General features: G+C 37.7%; 1 protein-coding gene across 3 annotated transcripts in view; it reads left to right on the top strand.

The window, feature by feature from the left end:
* The first annotated feature begins 2,663 nt into the window (after positions 1-2,663).
* LOC128860399 (serine/threonine-protein kinase BRSK2) overlaps positions 2,664-17,511 on the top strand; it is a 138,037-nt gene continuing 123,189 nt past the window's right edge. For 2 of the 3 annotated variants that reach the window (XM_054097914.1, XM_054097912.1), the window contains exon 1: positions 2,664-3,535. The gene's annotated coding sequence lies outside the window, so the exon portion shown is untranslated. Of the gene's footprint in view, positions 3,540-17,511 lie in introns of all 3 variants that reach the window. The other variant, XM_054097913.1, reaches the window with a different exon arrangement.

The following is a 17,511-nucleotide window of genomic DNA, read 5'->3' on the forward strand; positions in this document are numbered from 1 at the left end:
AAAATTTGTTTTTCATGATTTAAAAGAAACGAGACCTAAAGCGCGCTGCTACTCGTAAAGGAATATTAAGGCTCATTTCTGCAAGAAAAAATGATCCAGAAATTTACGCTGTGTGCAATTTGACTATAATTGAACAAGTTATGTTTGATTGTATTTCTGTATGTGAGCCTTTTTTGCACCAAAGTCATTTATTAATGGGTTAATGTTAAAAAAAGATCAACCTAAGAGGAAAGCAACTTTATAAAACGTAGGCAGTGTGAGATTCTGCGGAAGATTTTTGGACCTTTGCACGTTGTTGACGGCGAATATCGTACGGAACGGAATGATGAGCTGTATGAACCTTAAGACAACATAGCCATTTCGCAGCGTAGAAAGATCCAGCGACTTCGTTGGCTGGGTCATGTCGTCCGAATGAATACAAACGCTCCGGCTCTGAATGTATTTGATGCGGTACCAGCTGATGGTAGCAGGGGAAGAGGAAGACCTCCTCTGCGTTGCAAAGATCAGATGGAGAAGGACTTGGCTTCACTTGGTGTGTCCAATTGGCCCCGGTTAGCACAAGAAAGAAACGACTGGCGCTTTGTTAAACTCAGCCAATCAAGAAGAAGAAGAAGGTAGTGTGAGTTTCATTTATTTTTGTTCTAATGAGAAACTCATTTTTTATTTTTGTATTTACTTCGGCCGCCGTAGCCGAATGGGTTGGTGCGTGACTACCATTCGGAATTCACAGAGAGAACGTAGGTGCGAATCTCGGCGAAACACCAAAAAGAAGAACAAGTTTTTTCTAAGAGCGGTCGCCCCTCAGCAGGCAATGGCAAACCTCCGAGTGTATTTCTGACATGAAAGAATATCTGCCGTTCGGAGTCGGCTTGAGACTGTAGATCCCCCCATTTGTGGAACAACATGAAGACGCACGCCACAAATAGGAGGAGGAGCTCGGCCAAACACCCAAACAGGGTGTAATACATATATATATATTTACTAAATTTGCAGTTCGTCAGTAAGAATTATTTTTTTTTTTTGGAATTCTTTAAACTATAAAACCAGAACTTAAATTTGGTTTATTTTTTTATTTACTAAATTTGCAATTTGTTAGTAATTTTATTTTTATTTTTTTTTAATTTCTTTAAGCCAAAAATCATAAACAAATTTTTTTTACATTTTTATTTCCTTATTTACTGAATTTTACTATAAATCCAAAACTTATTTTTTTTTTATTTTTTATTTACTAAATTTGCAATTCGTCAATAGGAATTATTTTTTGTTTTTAAATTTCTTTAAACTATAAATCCAATACTTAAATTTGTTTTTTTTATTTGCTAAATTTGCAGTTCGTCAGTAAGAATTATTCTTTTTTTGAATTTCTTTAAACTATAAGTCCAAAACTGAAAATTGTTTTTTTTTTATTTACTAAATTTGCAATTTGTTGGTAAGAATTATTATTATTTTTTTATTTCTTTAAGCCAAAAATCATAAACAAAATTTGTTTACATTTTTATTTCTTTATTTACTGAATTTTACTATAAATCCAAAACTTTTTTTTTTCATTTTTTATTTGCTAAATTTGCAATTCGTCAGCAAGAATTATTCTTTTTTAAATTTCTTTAAACTATAAATCCAATACTTAAATTTGTTTTTTTTTATTTACTAAATTTGCAATTTGTTAGTAAGAATTTTTCTTTCGGATTTCTTTAAGCCATAAATCATAAACTAAAATTTTTTTATATTTTATTTACGAAATTTTACTATAAATCCACAATTTAAATTTTTTTTATTTACTAAATTTGGAATTTGTCAGTAAGAATTATTCGTTTTTTGTTTGCATCTCTTTAAACCATAAATCATTAATTTTTTTAATATACTTTTTCGAATAGGTATAAATTTAAATTTCTTTTATTTTTGTTTGAAAATTACTACAGCACATCGTTCTAAAAATACAATCCTCACTCTATATATACCCGCTCTGCATTTTTCCTGTCACAGAGCTTCTCAGTTGTTCAACGCTTCTCATCAATGAATTCTTTTTTAAATTATTTTTTCCCGTTAAGAGCGCGAGAGCCATAAACCAGGGTGGTGACGTAGGCACATTTATGTAGCATACAAATCAGCGCTCACTTGAGGGTGTTTGACACTGCAGTATACGTAGCGGTGGGTTGGGTTGCAACGGGGTGGCGTGGACCTTGCGTGTGTGGTGAATTGATTGAGGGAATTCCTGCTACTAAGAACAACAACATCACACAACATACACACATGCAGCACACCACCAGACACTTGAGGCGGTCAACAGCAACAGCAATGGCAACAACAACAATACACTCAACAACAGCGCCACTCAACGACTTTGACGCAAAGCCACTTCACGGAAATGTCAATGCAAAGCGTGAACACGACCAAGTACGAGGGCGCTCAGTGACTCAGTGACTCGGCTAATACAGAGTGTCCTTATGGTTAGTAGGCAAGCGCGAGAGCTTGCGAGCGACAGAGAACCGGTCATGCATGCTTACGTCTCTGTGGTTTCATATGTAAATGTGCTTGTGAGTGGGGTGAGGGGTGCGTGGGTACGCGCAGTTTCTACCACGATTCAACGAAGTTAGCCTAAAAATGCCTTAGCTGCTTGCTCGGGAGCATTGGCGCTCGCTACTATGGCCAGTTGCAGTTACGCGTCGAGCTGAGCAAGACATCAGCAAAAGCGAGGGCAGTCCAGCAACGTAGAATGAAAGTGCCGCCGAATGCTTGAATGGCTACAACGGTTTAGCAGAAGAGAGCGTTGCATGTGTTTATGTGTGTGTGTGTGCGCGCGCGCGTGAGTGTATGTGTTTGTGCAAAAGTGTTTGTGCTGTCAAGCAAGCGTAGTGTATAAAGAAGAAGAAGAAGAATAAGTGTAAGCAGCACCAGCTAAAGAAGAAGCAGAAATAGGCAAGCACAAAAAGTGTACGGAAAGCTATGAAAATTTTCAATTGAGATTTTTTTCCGCAAACTCTGCTTAGCCTTTGTAGTAAAACCAATTACGCGAGTGCATAGAAAACGAAATTAAGTGTCAGACGCTGAGGACTGAAAAACAAAAAAACGGTCTGTGAAATTATGCGACAAATTACGGTGCATGTGGTGCAGAGACAAGTGCGGTGACGAGGCCAGCAACGGGCGAAAGCTGAAAGTCATTGTATAACCAGCCGCCGCAAATGTTGGAAAATATTAAACATATACACAAGCGAGCCTACAAGCGTGCAAATGTATGCGTAGCTAGTTAGCCTGACACTACACATGGACGGTCGGTCAGTCAGACGGGCAGTCAAAATATTGCACGAAAATTCTAAGTGACCAGCAAATCTGCTTTCATTGTGCAACCAAATAATTTTCACTTATCAAAGAAGAAAAAAAGAAAAAAATTATATATATCGCATATTGCAAAATTAGTTGTGTGAAAAAATAATATTTTAACTCAGCTCGATAGTGGTGAAAGAACAAAAATGTTGTGGAAAGTCAGGCGTTCACATATTGTGGCAGCCGTTCGCAGGAAATTTTCGGCAAACCTATAGTAGGTACATAAACCAGTAACCATCCAAATACTCACTCACCTATCCACTAGCCAAACTGGCGAGTCACCTAACTATCTGCCTACCAGCACGCCTGGCATAGGTATATACTTACACACACATGCATACACACAAGTAGTACATATCGATTTTCAACCAAACCAAACCAAACCAAGCCAAGCCAAAGCAGAGCAAAACCAAATAGACGACCCAAACAGCCAAACAGCCAAGCAACCTTACAACCCAAGCCATTTCAGTCTCTTTCATAGACAAAAGCCGAAACGTACAAAACTCAACACGCTACGGCAGCACTGCCACTGACTGTGGCAACATCAATAACAACAATTGCCAGAGCAAACTTGCCACAGTAGTAACAAACAGCAAACAGACCCATAGCAACTTTGACAAGGAATACGCACGCACACAGCGAGCGAGCACCACCACAGACATTCATAATCAGGCAAACAGACAGACAGCAGCGAACTAACTCACCAATACAAAGACGCAGGCTACACATGTACTCAGCTGTGTTGGCTATTCGTATGTGTTGGCGATACTAAAGATACAGCATTACATATTACACTCGCCCTCCTCGCACACCGCTTCTTTCCTAGAATACCAGTTATGCCTCTACCAATGTCAAATGCGTGCTTCATAGCAACAATTTTGTGAACTGTATGTTGGTTGAGAATTAGTGATTTCCGCACAGGCGGTTAATAAGTGACTGTTATTTCACAAAAGAAAATTCTTCAATTTGAACAAAAAATTCCAAAAATTAAAAAACAAAATGTTGACCACCATATTTGTGTTTCAATTTGCTTGGCTCAGCTATTTTGCTTGAAAACATTTATTTGTGTTGGTTGCTGTGCGCTCACTGGCATTATTCGTGTGTGGTAGCATAGCTTCAGGCGCAGCATGGTGTTGGTGCTCGAAAATACCGGTTCCGTCCGCTGCATTGTGATTTATTATGGGATTTGCTAAAATTGCTCAAAACAGCTGGTGTTAATTTTATTTTTTTCTTTTCAAATTGAAATTTGTGTCGACAATATGGAAATTTCGATTGGGGTTTGTTGTGTGCGTGAGATGAGTGCGTGTAAGTGCATACAAATAAATATTGTAACGATTTTATTTTAAGACGGAAAATGTAAGATGTAACAATCCGAAAATATCTCCATAAATCGCGTTAATTTCAAAAATATCTTTTCCAAAAACTTACCTTAGATCGTAGAAGAGTTTAAGCTTAAAAGGTTTGCATAAAAAAGGTTTACATTTTATTAACAGAGTCAAAATAGTAAAATTTTACAGTACTTTCAAATCGATTCGACCTACGTAAGGTATTAGTATTTAGTATTTCCTAAAAAAAATTTTGGGATAATGCGTAGAATTTAATGAATTTCATAATTCCGACAGTATCTTTACTTGTCTGTTTTTCCAAAGTATCTTTTTTTTCTGATTTGACTCCACTTTTCAATTTCTTTATTTGAATTTTTTCATCGCCTTCATTCGTCTCAGATTTTCAAGCTTCGCTGATCCGATTTCTTCATACAACGCAAGGTTGGCGTTATATATATATATATAATTGGCGCGTATACCCTTTTTGGGTGTTAGGCCGAGCTCCTCCTCCTATTTGTGGTGTGCGTCTTGATGTTGTTCCACAAATGGAGGGACCTACAGTTTCAAGCCGACTCCGAACGGCAGATATTTTTTATGAGGAGCTTTTTCATGACAGAAATACACTAGGAGATTTGCCATTGCCTGACGAGGGGCGACCGCTGTTAGAAACAACTTTTTCTTATTTTTTTGATCTTTCACCGAGATTCGAACCGACGTTCACTCTCTGAATTCCGAATGGTAGTCATGCACCAACCCATTCGGCCACGGCGGGCGCGGCCGTTACTAAATTTAAAATCGTTACAAAGTGGAAGACGTATGTTGTTTTTGTTGTTATTGAAGTGGTTGATTATTTCCACTGAAATAATCCTAATTAGTGACCAGCACCGTTTTACTATCACTGCTTTTTTTTTTGCTTCTAAGTCAGATCCATTTTGTGAGGCCAAAGTATAGCATCAAATTCTTTGTCTCGATGTCGGAGATCTCATGAATTTGCTGTAAGAAAGGCTTACCGAAAGAGCGAAGTTCTACCCTAACTAGCCCTTTTTTTGTTTTGTTTTTTTTTGTGGAGGAGGCGAGGCATCAAAAGCCTATGGCCGAAGCCGTGGTGTGGGACTTTAACCCAACTAAACCCCCCTCATGTCCTACGGTATGCCCTCCTGGAACTTCACCGTTAAGTACTACGTCAAGAGACCGTTGTGAGTATATGTATTATTACTCAATCGTCTGTTATTGTCACTCTGTTCTGTACATTGTGTTAAGGAGTTCTTTCTAGGGACCTACGTGCATATTCCGCGTATCGAAGATTCTTCATGATATTTGCGCCGACTACACATGTAATTTTCCAATTTTCTTCGTTTTCGCACATATGTGGAATAAGATTTGTGTCACTTATGTTTTCAACAAACGCTCCCTCAAGCACATTTCGCTCATTGGAACAAGATATGCCTCGCCGTTTCTTGTTCTTCGGGGCACTGCGGGCAGTACGGGTCGTTCTCAAGATGGAACCTGTGTAGGTATGCTTTGAAGCAACCGTGTCCAGTCAGCAACTGTGTGAAAAGAAAATCAATTTCTCCGTGTTTTTGCTCAATCCACCTTGCAATGTTCGGAATCAGTTCAAAGGTCCACCTACCTTTCTCGGATTGCTCCCATCGCAACTGCCATTCTTCAATTGTTCGCAGCCTTTCTTCTTTTTTAGCCACGTTCGACGGTTTCTGCGCAATGGTATTATGTAATCTTTACATCTTAACCGCGATAGGCAAGGTCGATAGGCACTATTCCCGTTATCACATGGATTGCGTCATCTGAGACAGTGCGATAGGCACTGGCTACTCGCAGGGCGCCAAGTCTGTATGTGGCTCGTATGTGTTGGAGGCTTCGTGTTTGCCCAGCTTGGTGCTGCGTATAGAATCAGTGAGCTTAGGACTGTTAACAGGAGTCTCCGTATACTTGCGCGAGGGCTGCTAATACTACGCATTAGTCTAGTCAACGCGTTATTTATTCTTACGGCTTTTTCACTGACTGACTGTAAATGATGCTTAAAGGTCATTTTCGAGTCAATGAGTACTCCCAGATATTTGATATATGGCTGCGACCTTATATCATGGTCAGCTACCGTAATCACTAACTCTTCACGTACCCGTCGTGTTGTCAGTAATACGACTTCAGTTTTTTGAGCTGCAAGTTCTAACTTCACATTTTTAAGGCATCTTCTAATTCTTACAATTTCATCGTTCCATAACGCTTGCAACACATCCAGATGCTTTCCCACTACCACCAAGGCAATGTCGTCTGCGTACCCAATGAGGGTAGCGTCTTCAGGAAGCTCAAGCTTCAGGATACCGTCATACATAGCATTTCAAAGTGTTGGGCCAAGCAATGAGCCCTGTGGGACACCGTCAGTTACTTTATACTATCCCTGGATATTCACATAAGTAGTGGAAAAGAATTTCCTCCACCCATTTCGCTTTAAAGCTTCTGCAGATGGGAATGAAAGAGAGATTGAGTCTGGCTGCATGGCCATCTAGAAGAAATATACTTTTACTTTGCTTTGTTTGCGATATTACAAATGGGTCAGTTGAGTCGCCTTTATTCTTCGAGCGCACTCGTTTTCACATACCTCAAAAAAAAAATTTCGGAATAATGATTTATTCTTCCTACTACTTATACACTGCTCGTCTTAGGTTAGATGCACGTTTAGTCGCATACAACTTTGCTTCTTATTTATTTATTAAAGGACTGTAGAAAATAAGTTGATATGCAAAAACATTTCTTATTTAATGATACTTTAAATATAATATTCAAATGATTATACATATTTAACAAAATTGTGTTTTTCAAACATTTTCTTAAAACTACTCGAAATAAGGCGAATTTTTCTTGGTCATTAGAATAGACGCACTTTGGATTTTTAATTTTTATAAGAAAAGTTTTTGGATTTTAACTTAAATTACCATTTGATTTATTTGAAATAAAAAAAAAATAACTTCAGTAATGAGTACTGCCTCCTTTGTTAGTAATAACTTCATAAATCCGGTCCTTCATAGAATGATACAAGGAATCTATGTAGTTCAAGGAAATCTCGCTCCAAGCAATATCTGCTGTTAATGTTTCTTTATCTTCGTATTGCTTTCCTCCTTCGTATACCTTCCGTGTTAGGTAGCCCCAAACACTTTCAATTACGTTAAGATCTGGAGAATATGGTGGTCAGGTCATGATATTAACGTTTTGACTCGAAATAAAAGATTTTACTACTCGAGGTTATGAATAAGAGCATTGTCTTGTTGAAAAATCCAAGGAATTGGTCCAAAGAGATCTTTTAATTTTGCAAATACGGACTACAACAATGTTTTGAAGCGATCGCCGTTCATCATTTGATCGATAAAAATCAAGTCAATTGTTCCATAAAACGTGATAGCACCCCACACCATTATTCCCCCTTCTCGGCTATGGTGGCGACTTATGTTAATGTAGCTCATCTTTCCGCAAATCGTGATAATAATATTGAAATCCATCAGGGCCATCTATAAATTAAAACGTTCTTCATCAGTAAATACAACTGAACGCCAATCATTTAGTCGAGTGTCAGATTAGACAGTCCACGTCATGTATTCTTTCGCGAATTGAAGCCGGTTTTCTTTGCGTATTGCATTCAAAGGGGGTTTTTTCTTGATTTTTAGACGCTTCAGGTGTTCTGCATTTCTAATCGTACGCTGAACAGTTGATAGGCTTGCTTTTACTCCAGCCAATTCCTTGATCTTAGCAGCATATTTAGTCGAATTCGAAGAAGTTCTAACAATTTGGCGTACTGCTTGTTTTGATAGTGCGTTTTTTTCCCTTTGAAGTTATTTCCATATGCCTCTGGATCCTTCAAATATCTGTCAACAGTTCTGAAGCTGCGATTTATTTGTTTGGCAATGTTCCGATTGGACAGTCCTTGCGAGTGAAGAAAGTCTACTTTTTGACGTTCCAATAAGCTCATAACAGCAGCTTTTCCCATTTTTTTCTTCAAATGTAGCTCGAAAACCCTTTATTTGTTTATTTTTGATATTTTTTCAATACGAAAGTTTACACTTGTCCACGCAATATGAAGAAATTTAAGCTGCGTCTAATTCAATAACCAACCGAAAACACGTGTGATTGCCATAGAAATTTCTATAATCTCCGAATGTACAGTTATTTTTTCGCAAATCAACCAGCTGTCAGCATTTTTTTTTTTTGAGCAAGATTCGCACTTTGATAAGAAAAGCATTTCGACAATTAGAACAAGCATGATAATAAATAATTGATTTTGTTTAAAAAAAACGATGGTGCGTCTAACCTAAGACCAGCAGTGTACTTCGAATGCAGCTTTGATTAGAACATTGAATGAGCTTACTCAGATTTCAAGGTCTTTGGTTTTTGATTTATCGCTATCTTAATTGATGTATTTAATTCTTTCTTTCATTCTTAATAAATGAGAAAAATGCAAAATTATTAAATTACTCTGTAACGATCAACTTTTCATTTTTAGGTAATTTTAGATTCGAATATTTACGATTTCGACTCGCATAAGTAATATTATTTGTGAGCAATTTTAAATCTAAAAAATGTAAACCATTTATCTAGAAAAACTCCCTACCCGGGTCTGGCCTCTTTTTTTAACCACACTTTCAGGATTTATAGGACTTCTTCATGTGAGCACACAAAAGACGAACTTTTTCAGATGGTGTTCTCAAAAAAAATATTTATGATATTATAGAGTGTGGAATAGAATATAGTAGAGCGATTTAACAAAAAACACTTGATACAAGATGGCACATAAATAATCATTAAATTTTGATTTTAATAACTTTTTTACTAAATAAATTAATAATAAAATTTTGTTTTTTAATAACTTTTTTACTAAATAAAAAAAAAATATTTTGAGTAATGGAAATCTTTATTTTGACTTTTACGCGCTTCATTCACTGTCTGTGTTCTGCAGCTGTCTAGTTCACAAGTGTCAAATATGAGTGATATATGAATCCATTTGCAGAAATTACAAATCTTTTAATAGGCTTGTTTATTTCAGCGCGCTAATCTACGGAATGAATAATACAAATGCAACAGGACTTTCCTCGATAGGAAAAAAAAACTTTTCGAACGATTTCGTTTATAGTCAGTTTTGGTTAAAATTCGGATTGTGTGTTACAGAGCGACATTTATGTATTTGTTGATGTCAAAGGCTGCAGTAACGGCTAGTAACACGCCACATAGTTTGATGTTTACGCACAATTTGGTAACCACCTCCAGAGGAAGAAGCCTCATCCCTTAAATTGACTTGGATCTAATACAAATTATTATTATTAATTGCTAGCGTGTCAGCATTGGGCGCATAGTGTCGACTTGTTTCGGTTTCGGTAACAAATTTTAATTAGGAACGATAGCCTGTTAGCCTAGAGTCCCTATCCGCACGATGGGGATGCCATCTTAGATTTAGCTAATAGGAGCAACATTTCGTTTGTCGCCTGGTCTGTGATGGGCTTGACCTTGTAGTTTTTATAAAGTTTTCTGCTCGCCCTACGTCTGTTTCCACCACTCTGCTTGTCGGGGACTGCTTATTTGTTAGGGGAAACTTATTCGCTGTAAATTTACATACCTGAAGGCAATCCACTATCCGCAACCTGTGAGCCGTCTGATAATCTACAGCTCGGCAACGCGAATATGTTTTGAGAAAATAAATGGGAGCTTAACGGGCTCGCATGCACTTTTTCTTCAAATAAAGAGGAACTTAACTTTGAAATAGTCGATTAGGTTCCAGTTTAGATAAAACTGCATGCAGTGGAGTGTAAGAGGAAGTATAATTGATTTTTGCTCAAGTGTTAACAAACTTTTCTCTCTCTTTGTGTATTTCAACACGCTCTTAGCCACACTAACTAGAAAAAATTGTCACTACAATCGGAGCATTGAAGAAAAAATATCTTCATCTGATTTTCTACTCAGCTCAGCATATGACTGTCACTGTCTTGCAAATGAAATATGAAAGCTTCCTAGCTCTGAAATTCTTTCACGAAAGCTACCTCAATTATATTAATATATTGTTAATAAAGAAATGTGAAGATTTAATATTTTGCTGTTCAATAAGTTCTGCGGTTCGATAAGAGAGGCCGTTGCTACTAGCCTCGATTTGTTGCTTTTTTTTTTGTTATGTTGATGCCCTCATATGAACGTAAGTGAGGTTCCATTTCAATCTGTCAATTCAGTTTTTGTTTGCAAACTATTTCGTATCGACGTGACGCAGAATTTTCTACTGCGGAAAAAATCAAGTGACGTGCAGTGATGGAATTTTTATTTTTGGAAGGCTTAAAAGCAAATGAAATTTATGAACGAATATTGAAAGTGTACAAGACCTTACGACATGCATTGGTGTAGTAAAAAGATGGGTTGCTGAATTAAACGAGATCGTGCAAGCCTTGAGGACGATCCACATGAAGGACGTCCAGCAACAAGACCAGAAATCGTAGAAAAAATACAGGAATTAGAAAATCGTCGGGTATCTAAAAGAGGTTTACTAGAAGCCTTAGGCATCTCATTGGGCAGTGTAAGAAATATTTTGACCGAAGTATTGGGTTTCAGAAAGCTGTGTGCACAATGGATGCCTAATTCGCTAACAATGGAACAAAAACACTTTCGAATGCTACTTTCTCAGCAACATTTTGAGCGTTTTCGAAAGGATAAAGCTGATTTTGTACGTCGATTCATCACAATGAATGAGACTTGGACACAAAAAAGTGGTCTAAAGAGTGGGTTGAACCTGGTTGTTCCGTTCCGAAACGAATTCGTGTCTAGAAATCAGTCAAGAAGTAACACCTTCAATCAGTTTTTTGGGATGGCATAGATATTTTATTTGTGAATTACTTGCAAACTGGTAAAACAATAAATTCTGAATATTATTGTAACCTTTTAGACCAGCTGAAGGAGAAAATTCGTGAAAAAATATATTACTTAGCTGCAAAACAAAAAAATTATTTGTCATCGGGACATTGCGCTGTGTCACAATGACATTTTTTTTTTTATTATTTACATTATAACTATTTAATAAATTATAAACTAACGAACAATTTGGATTTAATTTTGTGCAATACAACTAAATTTAATAATGATCTGCCCAAGGCTTGCAGAGAAGTGGGCTACTGCGTGAGTTGGTGCGGTTTTTTTCGTTTCAGCCTTTCTTTCCATTTACCGGGATAAATTAGGGCTGAGGCTTCGCTATTTGCATGGTGGCGTAGTCTTTCCATATGAGACTTAGTGTTTATGTTGATCGAAGTGGCAACTGACTCGATGCCAAGATCGCGTTCGATATCGGTGTTGCGGACGTATCAAGGCACATTAACAGCGCATCGTAGTACCTTATTTGGAATATTTGTATGGATTTTATATTGGTTGAGCTTGAGCAGCCCCATAGCTGGATCCCATAGGTCCAAATTGGTTTAAGCACCTGCTTATATAAAAGAATTTTATGGTGTAGGGATAAGGCTGATTGGTTACCCATAAGTCAGTACTTATTTCTAAATCTAATATCTAACTCTTCTAACATGAGCATTCCATCTAAGCTTGGTATGTAGTGTCATACCTAAGTATTTGGCGTTGTTGTGATACGGGATTTGCACGCCGTTTACATGTGAAAAGAATATAGAGAATGGGCTCCATCACGCTGCCCTGTGAGACGCCAGCTTTAATTTCCTTAAGATCGGAATATGTGTCTTCGTATTTTATTCGGAAAAACGATCCGATAGGTACAATTTTAGAATATTAAAATATTGTGTTGGTAGAAGCGCATTTAGTTTGTTGAGGAGCCCACCGTGACAAACTTTGTCAAACGCCTTAAGCACGTCCAGAAAGACAGCAGAGCACATTTTTTTTCCTCAAAGGCGTTTTCAATGATGCGAGTAATTCTGTGCACTTGATCAATGGTAGAGTGTTTTGTGCGAAAACCAAATTGATGTACTGGTATTATATGTATTTCTTTGCTTAATAATAAAGTTGAGACGCTAAAAGCTTTTCCATCAGTTTTGATATGATTGGTAGGAGCGAGATAGGCCGATAAGATGTGACATCATGCGTTGGCTTCCCTAGTTTATTAAACATAATTATTTCAGCAGGATTCCAATATATAGAGATGTGGTGCAGTTTGAATGTGGCGTTAATTTTTTCAGTAATCCTGGATATTGGGCAATGACAATGACTAAAATGAATGTGTAAAAGTTCGAATTGTTGGAGCATCCATCGTATTCACCAGATTTTTCTCCTAGCGACTTTCACCTCTTTTCAGATGTAAAAAATGTCTTGCATGGAAAGCGCTTTTTATCAAATGATGAGGTCATAACAATTGCGTATTTTGCTGCCCTTCCAGATTCTCACTTCAAAGTTGGATCAGTTGGATCAAAATTATGTGTTTTCCTATTGATCGCTCCGCCCTCTAAAGTGCCAAGCCTATGATTGGAGATTTTTGATGAGTTTGAGTATCTCCTTAAGCTTTTTATTCCAAAACACAAGCTTAGGGTTTCTTACCTAAATAGATGGTACAAGTTTTCATCTTGCGAAAGCTGCATATTCACCGAGAATATCCTCTGGGGTTTCATCAACCACAAAATGTCAGATATTTGTTTCTATTAATTCTAGTTCCCTAAGACGAAAACGAAAACTACATTTTCCCACATAGTATCCAGTAACAGTTCGTAAGTCCTCTCCAAGATTTGGTAGCCTTTTGGATGCCCTTCTGAAAGGAAAGATAAACTGTTAGGTTGCCTATTTCCTGAACTCTCCATCCAGTGTAATTGGATTTCCTGTCTTTCCATTCTTGAATAACTTCCTCTTTATGAGCTGTGGTAAGCCCTTAAAATGGTTCTTCTTATTCTTATTCATGCAATTTTGAAGCCCAATATCGCTAAGCCTACGATTTTCTGGATTCTTATCACCTGGATTCCTCCAACTAAAAACTTCTTCCAAAAGTAACGCAGATCTCATTGGCGGCCGTAAATTTGTATGCCTTTTCGTTATGCAGAGCACCACGCTGTTTCAGCGCCCACATAAGTTCAACATTCTGCCACTCCCTTCTGCAGCCATCAAAGCCAGGGTTAGCAAATGGGTTACTTTAACCCACAAGCGACCTTGGCAGGCTGAGAGAGGCTGCAGATGGACAAAACTGATGTTATTTGTCATGTTAGACCGACTGTCACAGATCCTCTTGTCATTAAGCAGAATTGACTGCAGACAGCTGGTTGGACTGACGACGGGCCACTTTCTATGGGCGAAGCACATGAAAAAAGTAGGCATCTCTTACAGTGCACTCTGTAGGCATCTCATACAGTGCACTCTTTTGAAGAGGAGGATGAGACGGCGGACCACTTTCTGTGTGTCAGGTCTTTAACGATGATGTGTTAAGAAGCGACCACCTTAGCTTTTTGGCACCACAAGATCTACTCAGATTTCTTCGGAGGTCGAGTAGATTTAAAGAAAATTAAAAAGGGAACCCGAGTGCAGTACAATGCCCTTAATGTTGTCTGAAAGCTGTGCTTGCTAGTCTGTCACGACAAAGCGAAAAGGGCAACATTGGTTTTCTTCGCTTGAGAATTTCGCCTCAACTTACTTTGTTGATTAATTACAGAGAAAGCAGGACCATTTTCAAATGCCTTTTGAATAGCCTGGCTATCACTGCAGACTTTTTTCTGGTACACGCGATACCTCATCTCAATTATTTATTTCATTCATTTATCCATTGCACTGAGCATTGTATAAATTTTCGAACGAAAAACTGTCAATATAACATCCAGTGCGCAAGAAAATATGAAGTTTTCCTGCAGAAGTCATCCAATTTGTAATGAAAGTTTTGGTGAAGACTTCTAACAGAGATTCTTGATCTTCCCATTGTTCTCTTTTTTCTTTCAAAAGAGGTTTTCGGTAAAGTAATTTATTTCTGGTACTTCAGATACCTTCCCACATGCAGAAATCTGATTCTCGTGCCAGAGTACACAGAAATGCAGCGTTATTATCGCTTCCTCTAAAATCTTTAGGTCGTGGGATAGGCAATAAATAATTAGGCAAAATCTGAAGGACTTAAGAAAGATGCGTATGGTTTATTTTGGCTTATTTGTGAATATCTCGTTATAATTTAATTTTTTTTTATAGATGTTTAAATAGTTTCACATTCTTATTGCTAATTTTTCTCTCCTACTAAAAAGGATTTCACGAACAATTTTAAATTAGGACGCCGGAAGCAATGGGAGTTTTTCATGACATTTATTTCCAATTTGAGGAATCTTGCCCACCTCTTAAGAACTTTTTTGCCGATTTGTAATTTTTATTATCGATTCATATTTTTGTTATAAATTTTTAATCGGCTATGCAGAATTCAAAATACAGAATACAAGGCTGTGTTTTTTGTTTTTCATTTAATTTGCTGAGCAAGAGAAATAGTTAATTGAAACTGTATACTGGAGTTCAGAACTGGACTATTAGAATTAAAGTGCCATTACTTCAGACATAGACTTAATTCAAGTTACGTAAAGTGTTCAACAGTTTCTTACTCTGCAGGAGCCCCACAGCTTCTGCAATAGGGGTTGTACGGAATTCCAAGCTTCTCTGCATGAGTACCGATCACCCAGTGACCAGTGAACACAGCAATGAGTTTGGAAATGGAATGGAAGTTTAATTCATATCACCTTAAGCGTTCTGTTTCTGTCGTATTGAGGCCATAGTGTTTTCGAAATAGCACACGATGAGACAGACCTCCATCTGTCTTGCGCTTTTTTTAGAAAGAAATTGTGTAGTTTCCCTTTAACAACGGACAAAGGAACGCCGATGTCTGAGAGGGGTACTGCTGAAACCGGTTCTGTTTTACATTAAAATGGATTCGATTGCCGCTGCAGTTTTACTGGTAAAGAAAATAAGGGTTTACGCGAAAAATTAAGGGATGCTTGAAATCTCTTTAATTTTGACGATCAAGGGAAGAAGTTCTCTAAGCCAAGACTTAGACATTAGTTTGCGTAACTTAGGCCAACCTACCGTATTCGATATTCGTGTTTGCGGTTAGCCTAAAATATAGAAAATATCGCTGGTGCAATCGTGACGACGCGCTGAGTAGCAGCCTCTAAATTTCTATGAAAACTAAGTTAAGTCTAAGTCTGGACTAAAAGAGGCACTAAGTCCTTCTAAAAACTAAACACTATCTAATTCACTTTTTTTTTAATTTTCTTAAGAACTTCCGATTAATCGAATATGCTTTTAAATGCGTACTTGATGTGGTGGAGAATGCGCTTGGGAAAAGCTGTAAATGTGAAGTGACAGGTCCCATTATTATTATTATTATTAGAAGGCCATTACGCACTGCGACCAGAGCTGATCTATTGTGAAAGGCCTATTTTTGTAAACCTAGAGGCTTTTAGGCTTTTTAAAAATTTTAGCCCAATTTTATGTTTGTTGTTCCAAAGATTGCATGGAGATACTACGATACCACCAAGGTGATGAAGTCTCTGTCTGCCCAACGCAGGGCATTCACAGAGCACATATTCTGAGTTTTCTATATCCATTTCGCAAAAGCGGCAGACATTGGTCTCAGATAGACATTATTTAGATGATACCTCAGGCTGCAGTGAACTGTAAGATATCCTGTTAAAAGACGCAGATCTACTCTGCTTAGTGAGAGTAGCTTGTCAGATATTCCTTTGTTGGGACTTAGGAATAGTTTGGCTTGACGCTGACCGGCACAGTTTAGCCAGTGCGCAGGAAATTTCCTTTCTTCCCATTTCCTAAGGAATTCATTAATGTGGCCTTTTGTAAGTCCACAGAAAGGCTCAGGACCAGTAAGTTGCATATTTGCGCCTTATTTTGCAAGGTCATCAGCCATTTCGTTTCCCTCAGGCCCTTCATGCCCCGGAAGCCAGCCTAGTGTTACTATGTTGAGTTTTCCTAACGTGTTGAGAAGGTTTAGGTAATCGTTTACCAATTTAGAGGTGATAGTTGTTGATAGAAGGGCTTTTAGAGCCGCTTGGCTATCTGAAAGTATGTAGATGTGAGTACCTCTCAGTTTCCTGCTAAGGCATTCTCTCATACATATTTCAATGGCATGTATTTTTGCCTGGAATATTGTTGGGTAGAGTCCCATTGGAATCGATTTTTGAATTTAGGCCCATTGATTTCTTCCCCTGTTCTACCATTTCACAGGTCCCATAGTGAGTATCTACTGTGAGATTTCAAGCGGAGTTCAAAGGTGGCTATAAATTAAATTTTATATATATATATATATTTTTGTTTTTTATCAGAGTATGCAAATAAATTCATTTTAATTCATTGTTCCCTTTCCTTAGCATATTAACCAACCGCCCGTTTTGATCGTAATGAGCGAATGGTTGGAAAACTAGCTTGAAAATTATGCACCATTTGCCAATAAATAATTTTTCTTACATATTTGTTCACTTTAAATAATTCCCGTTTTAATTATTTTATGTCTTTCCCAGACAAAGTAAATCATTCGTCTACATTTTTCACAAAGACTCGCCCGACTCATTCGGAGTTAATAATATCAGGTTTACGAATTTATATGCTAGATCAGTAGTGCGATTCACTAAATTTAAACGATTCGGCATTTGTGTTTCTTTACAATATTTGCCGTGTACGCTAACGATCGCTGTATGCACAAACTTATGTTAACTAGCACTAAACCAGCCGAATGGAAGGGATCTCCTCATCCCAGAGCAAACATCGATCCACTGCTCCTCACTACCTCCTGCCCTTGCGATAAATCATCCGCCACACACTCGAAAGACATTTTTCGGGGTTTTTAATAACTTTTTGATAACGTAATATTTGAATTGGAACCACTAAAGAATGAGGATATGCCTAAGTTAAC

This window comes from Anastrepha ludens, chromosome 4 (genome assembly GCF_028408465.1).
Source record: "Anastrepha ludens isolate Willacy chromosome 4, idAnaLude1.1, whole genome shotgun sequence".
NCBI lineage: Eukaryota > Metazoa > Arthropoda > Insecta > Diptera > Tephritidae > Anastrepha > Anastrepha ludens.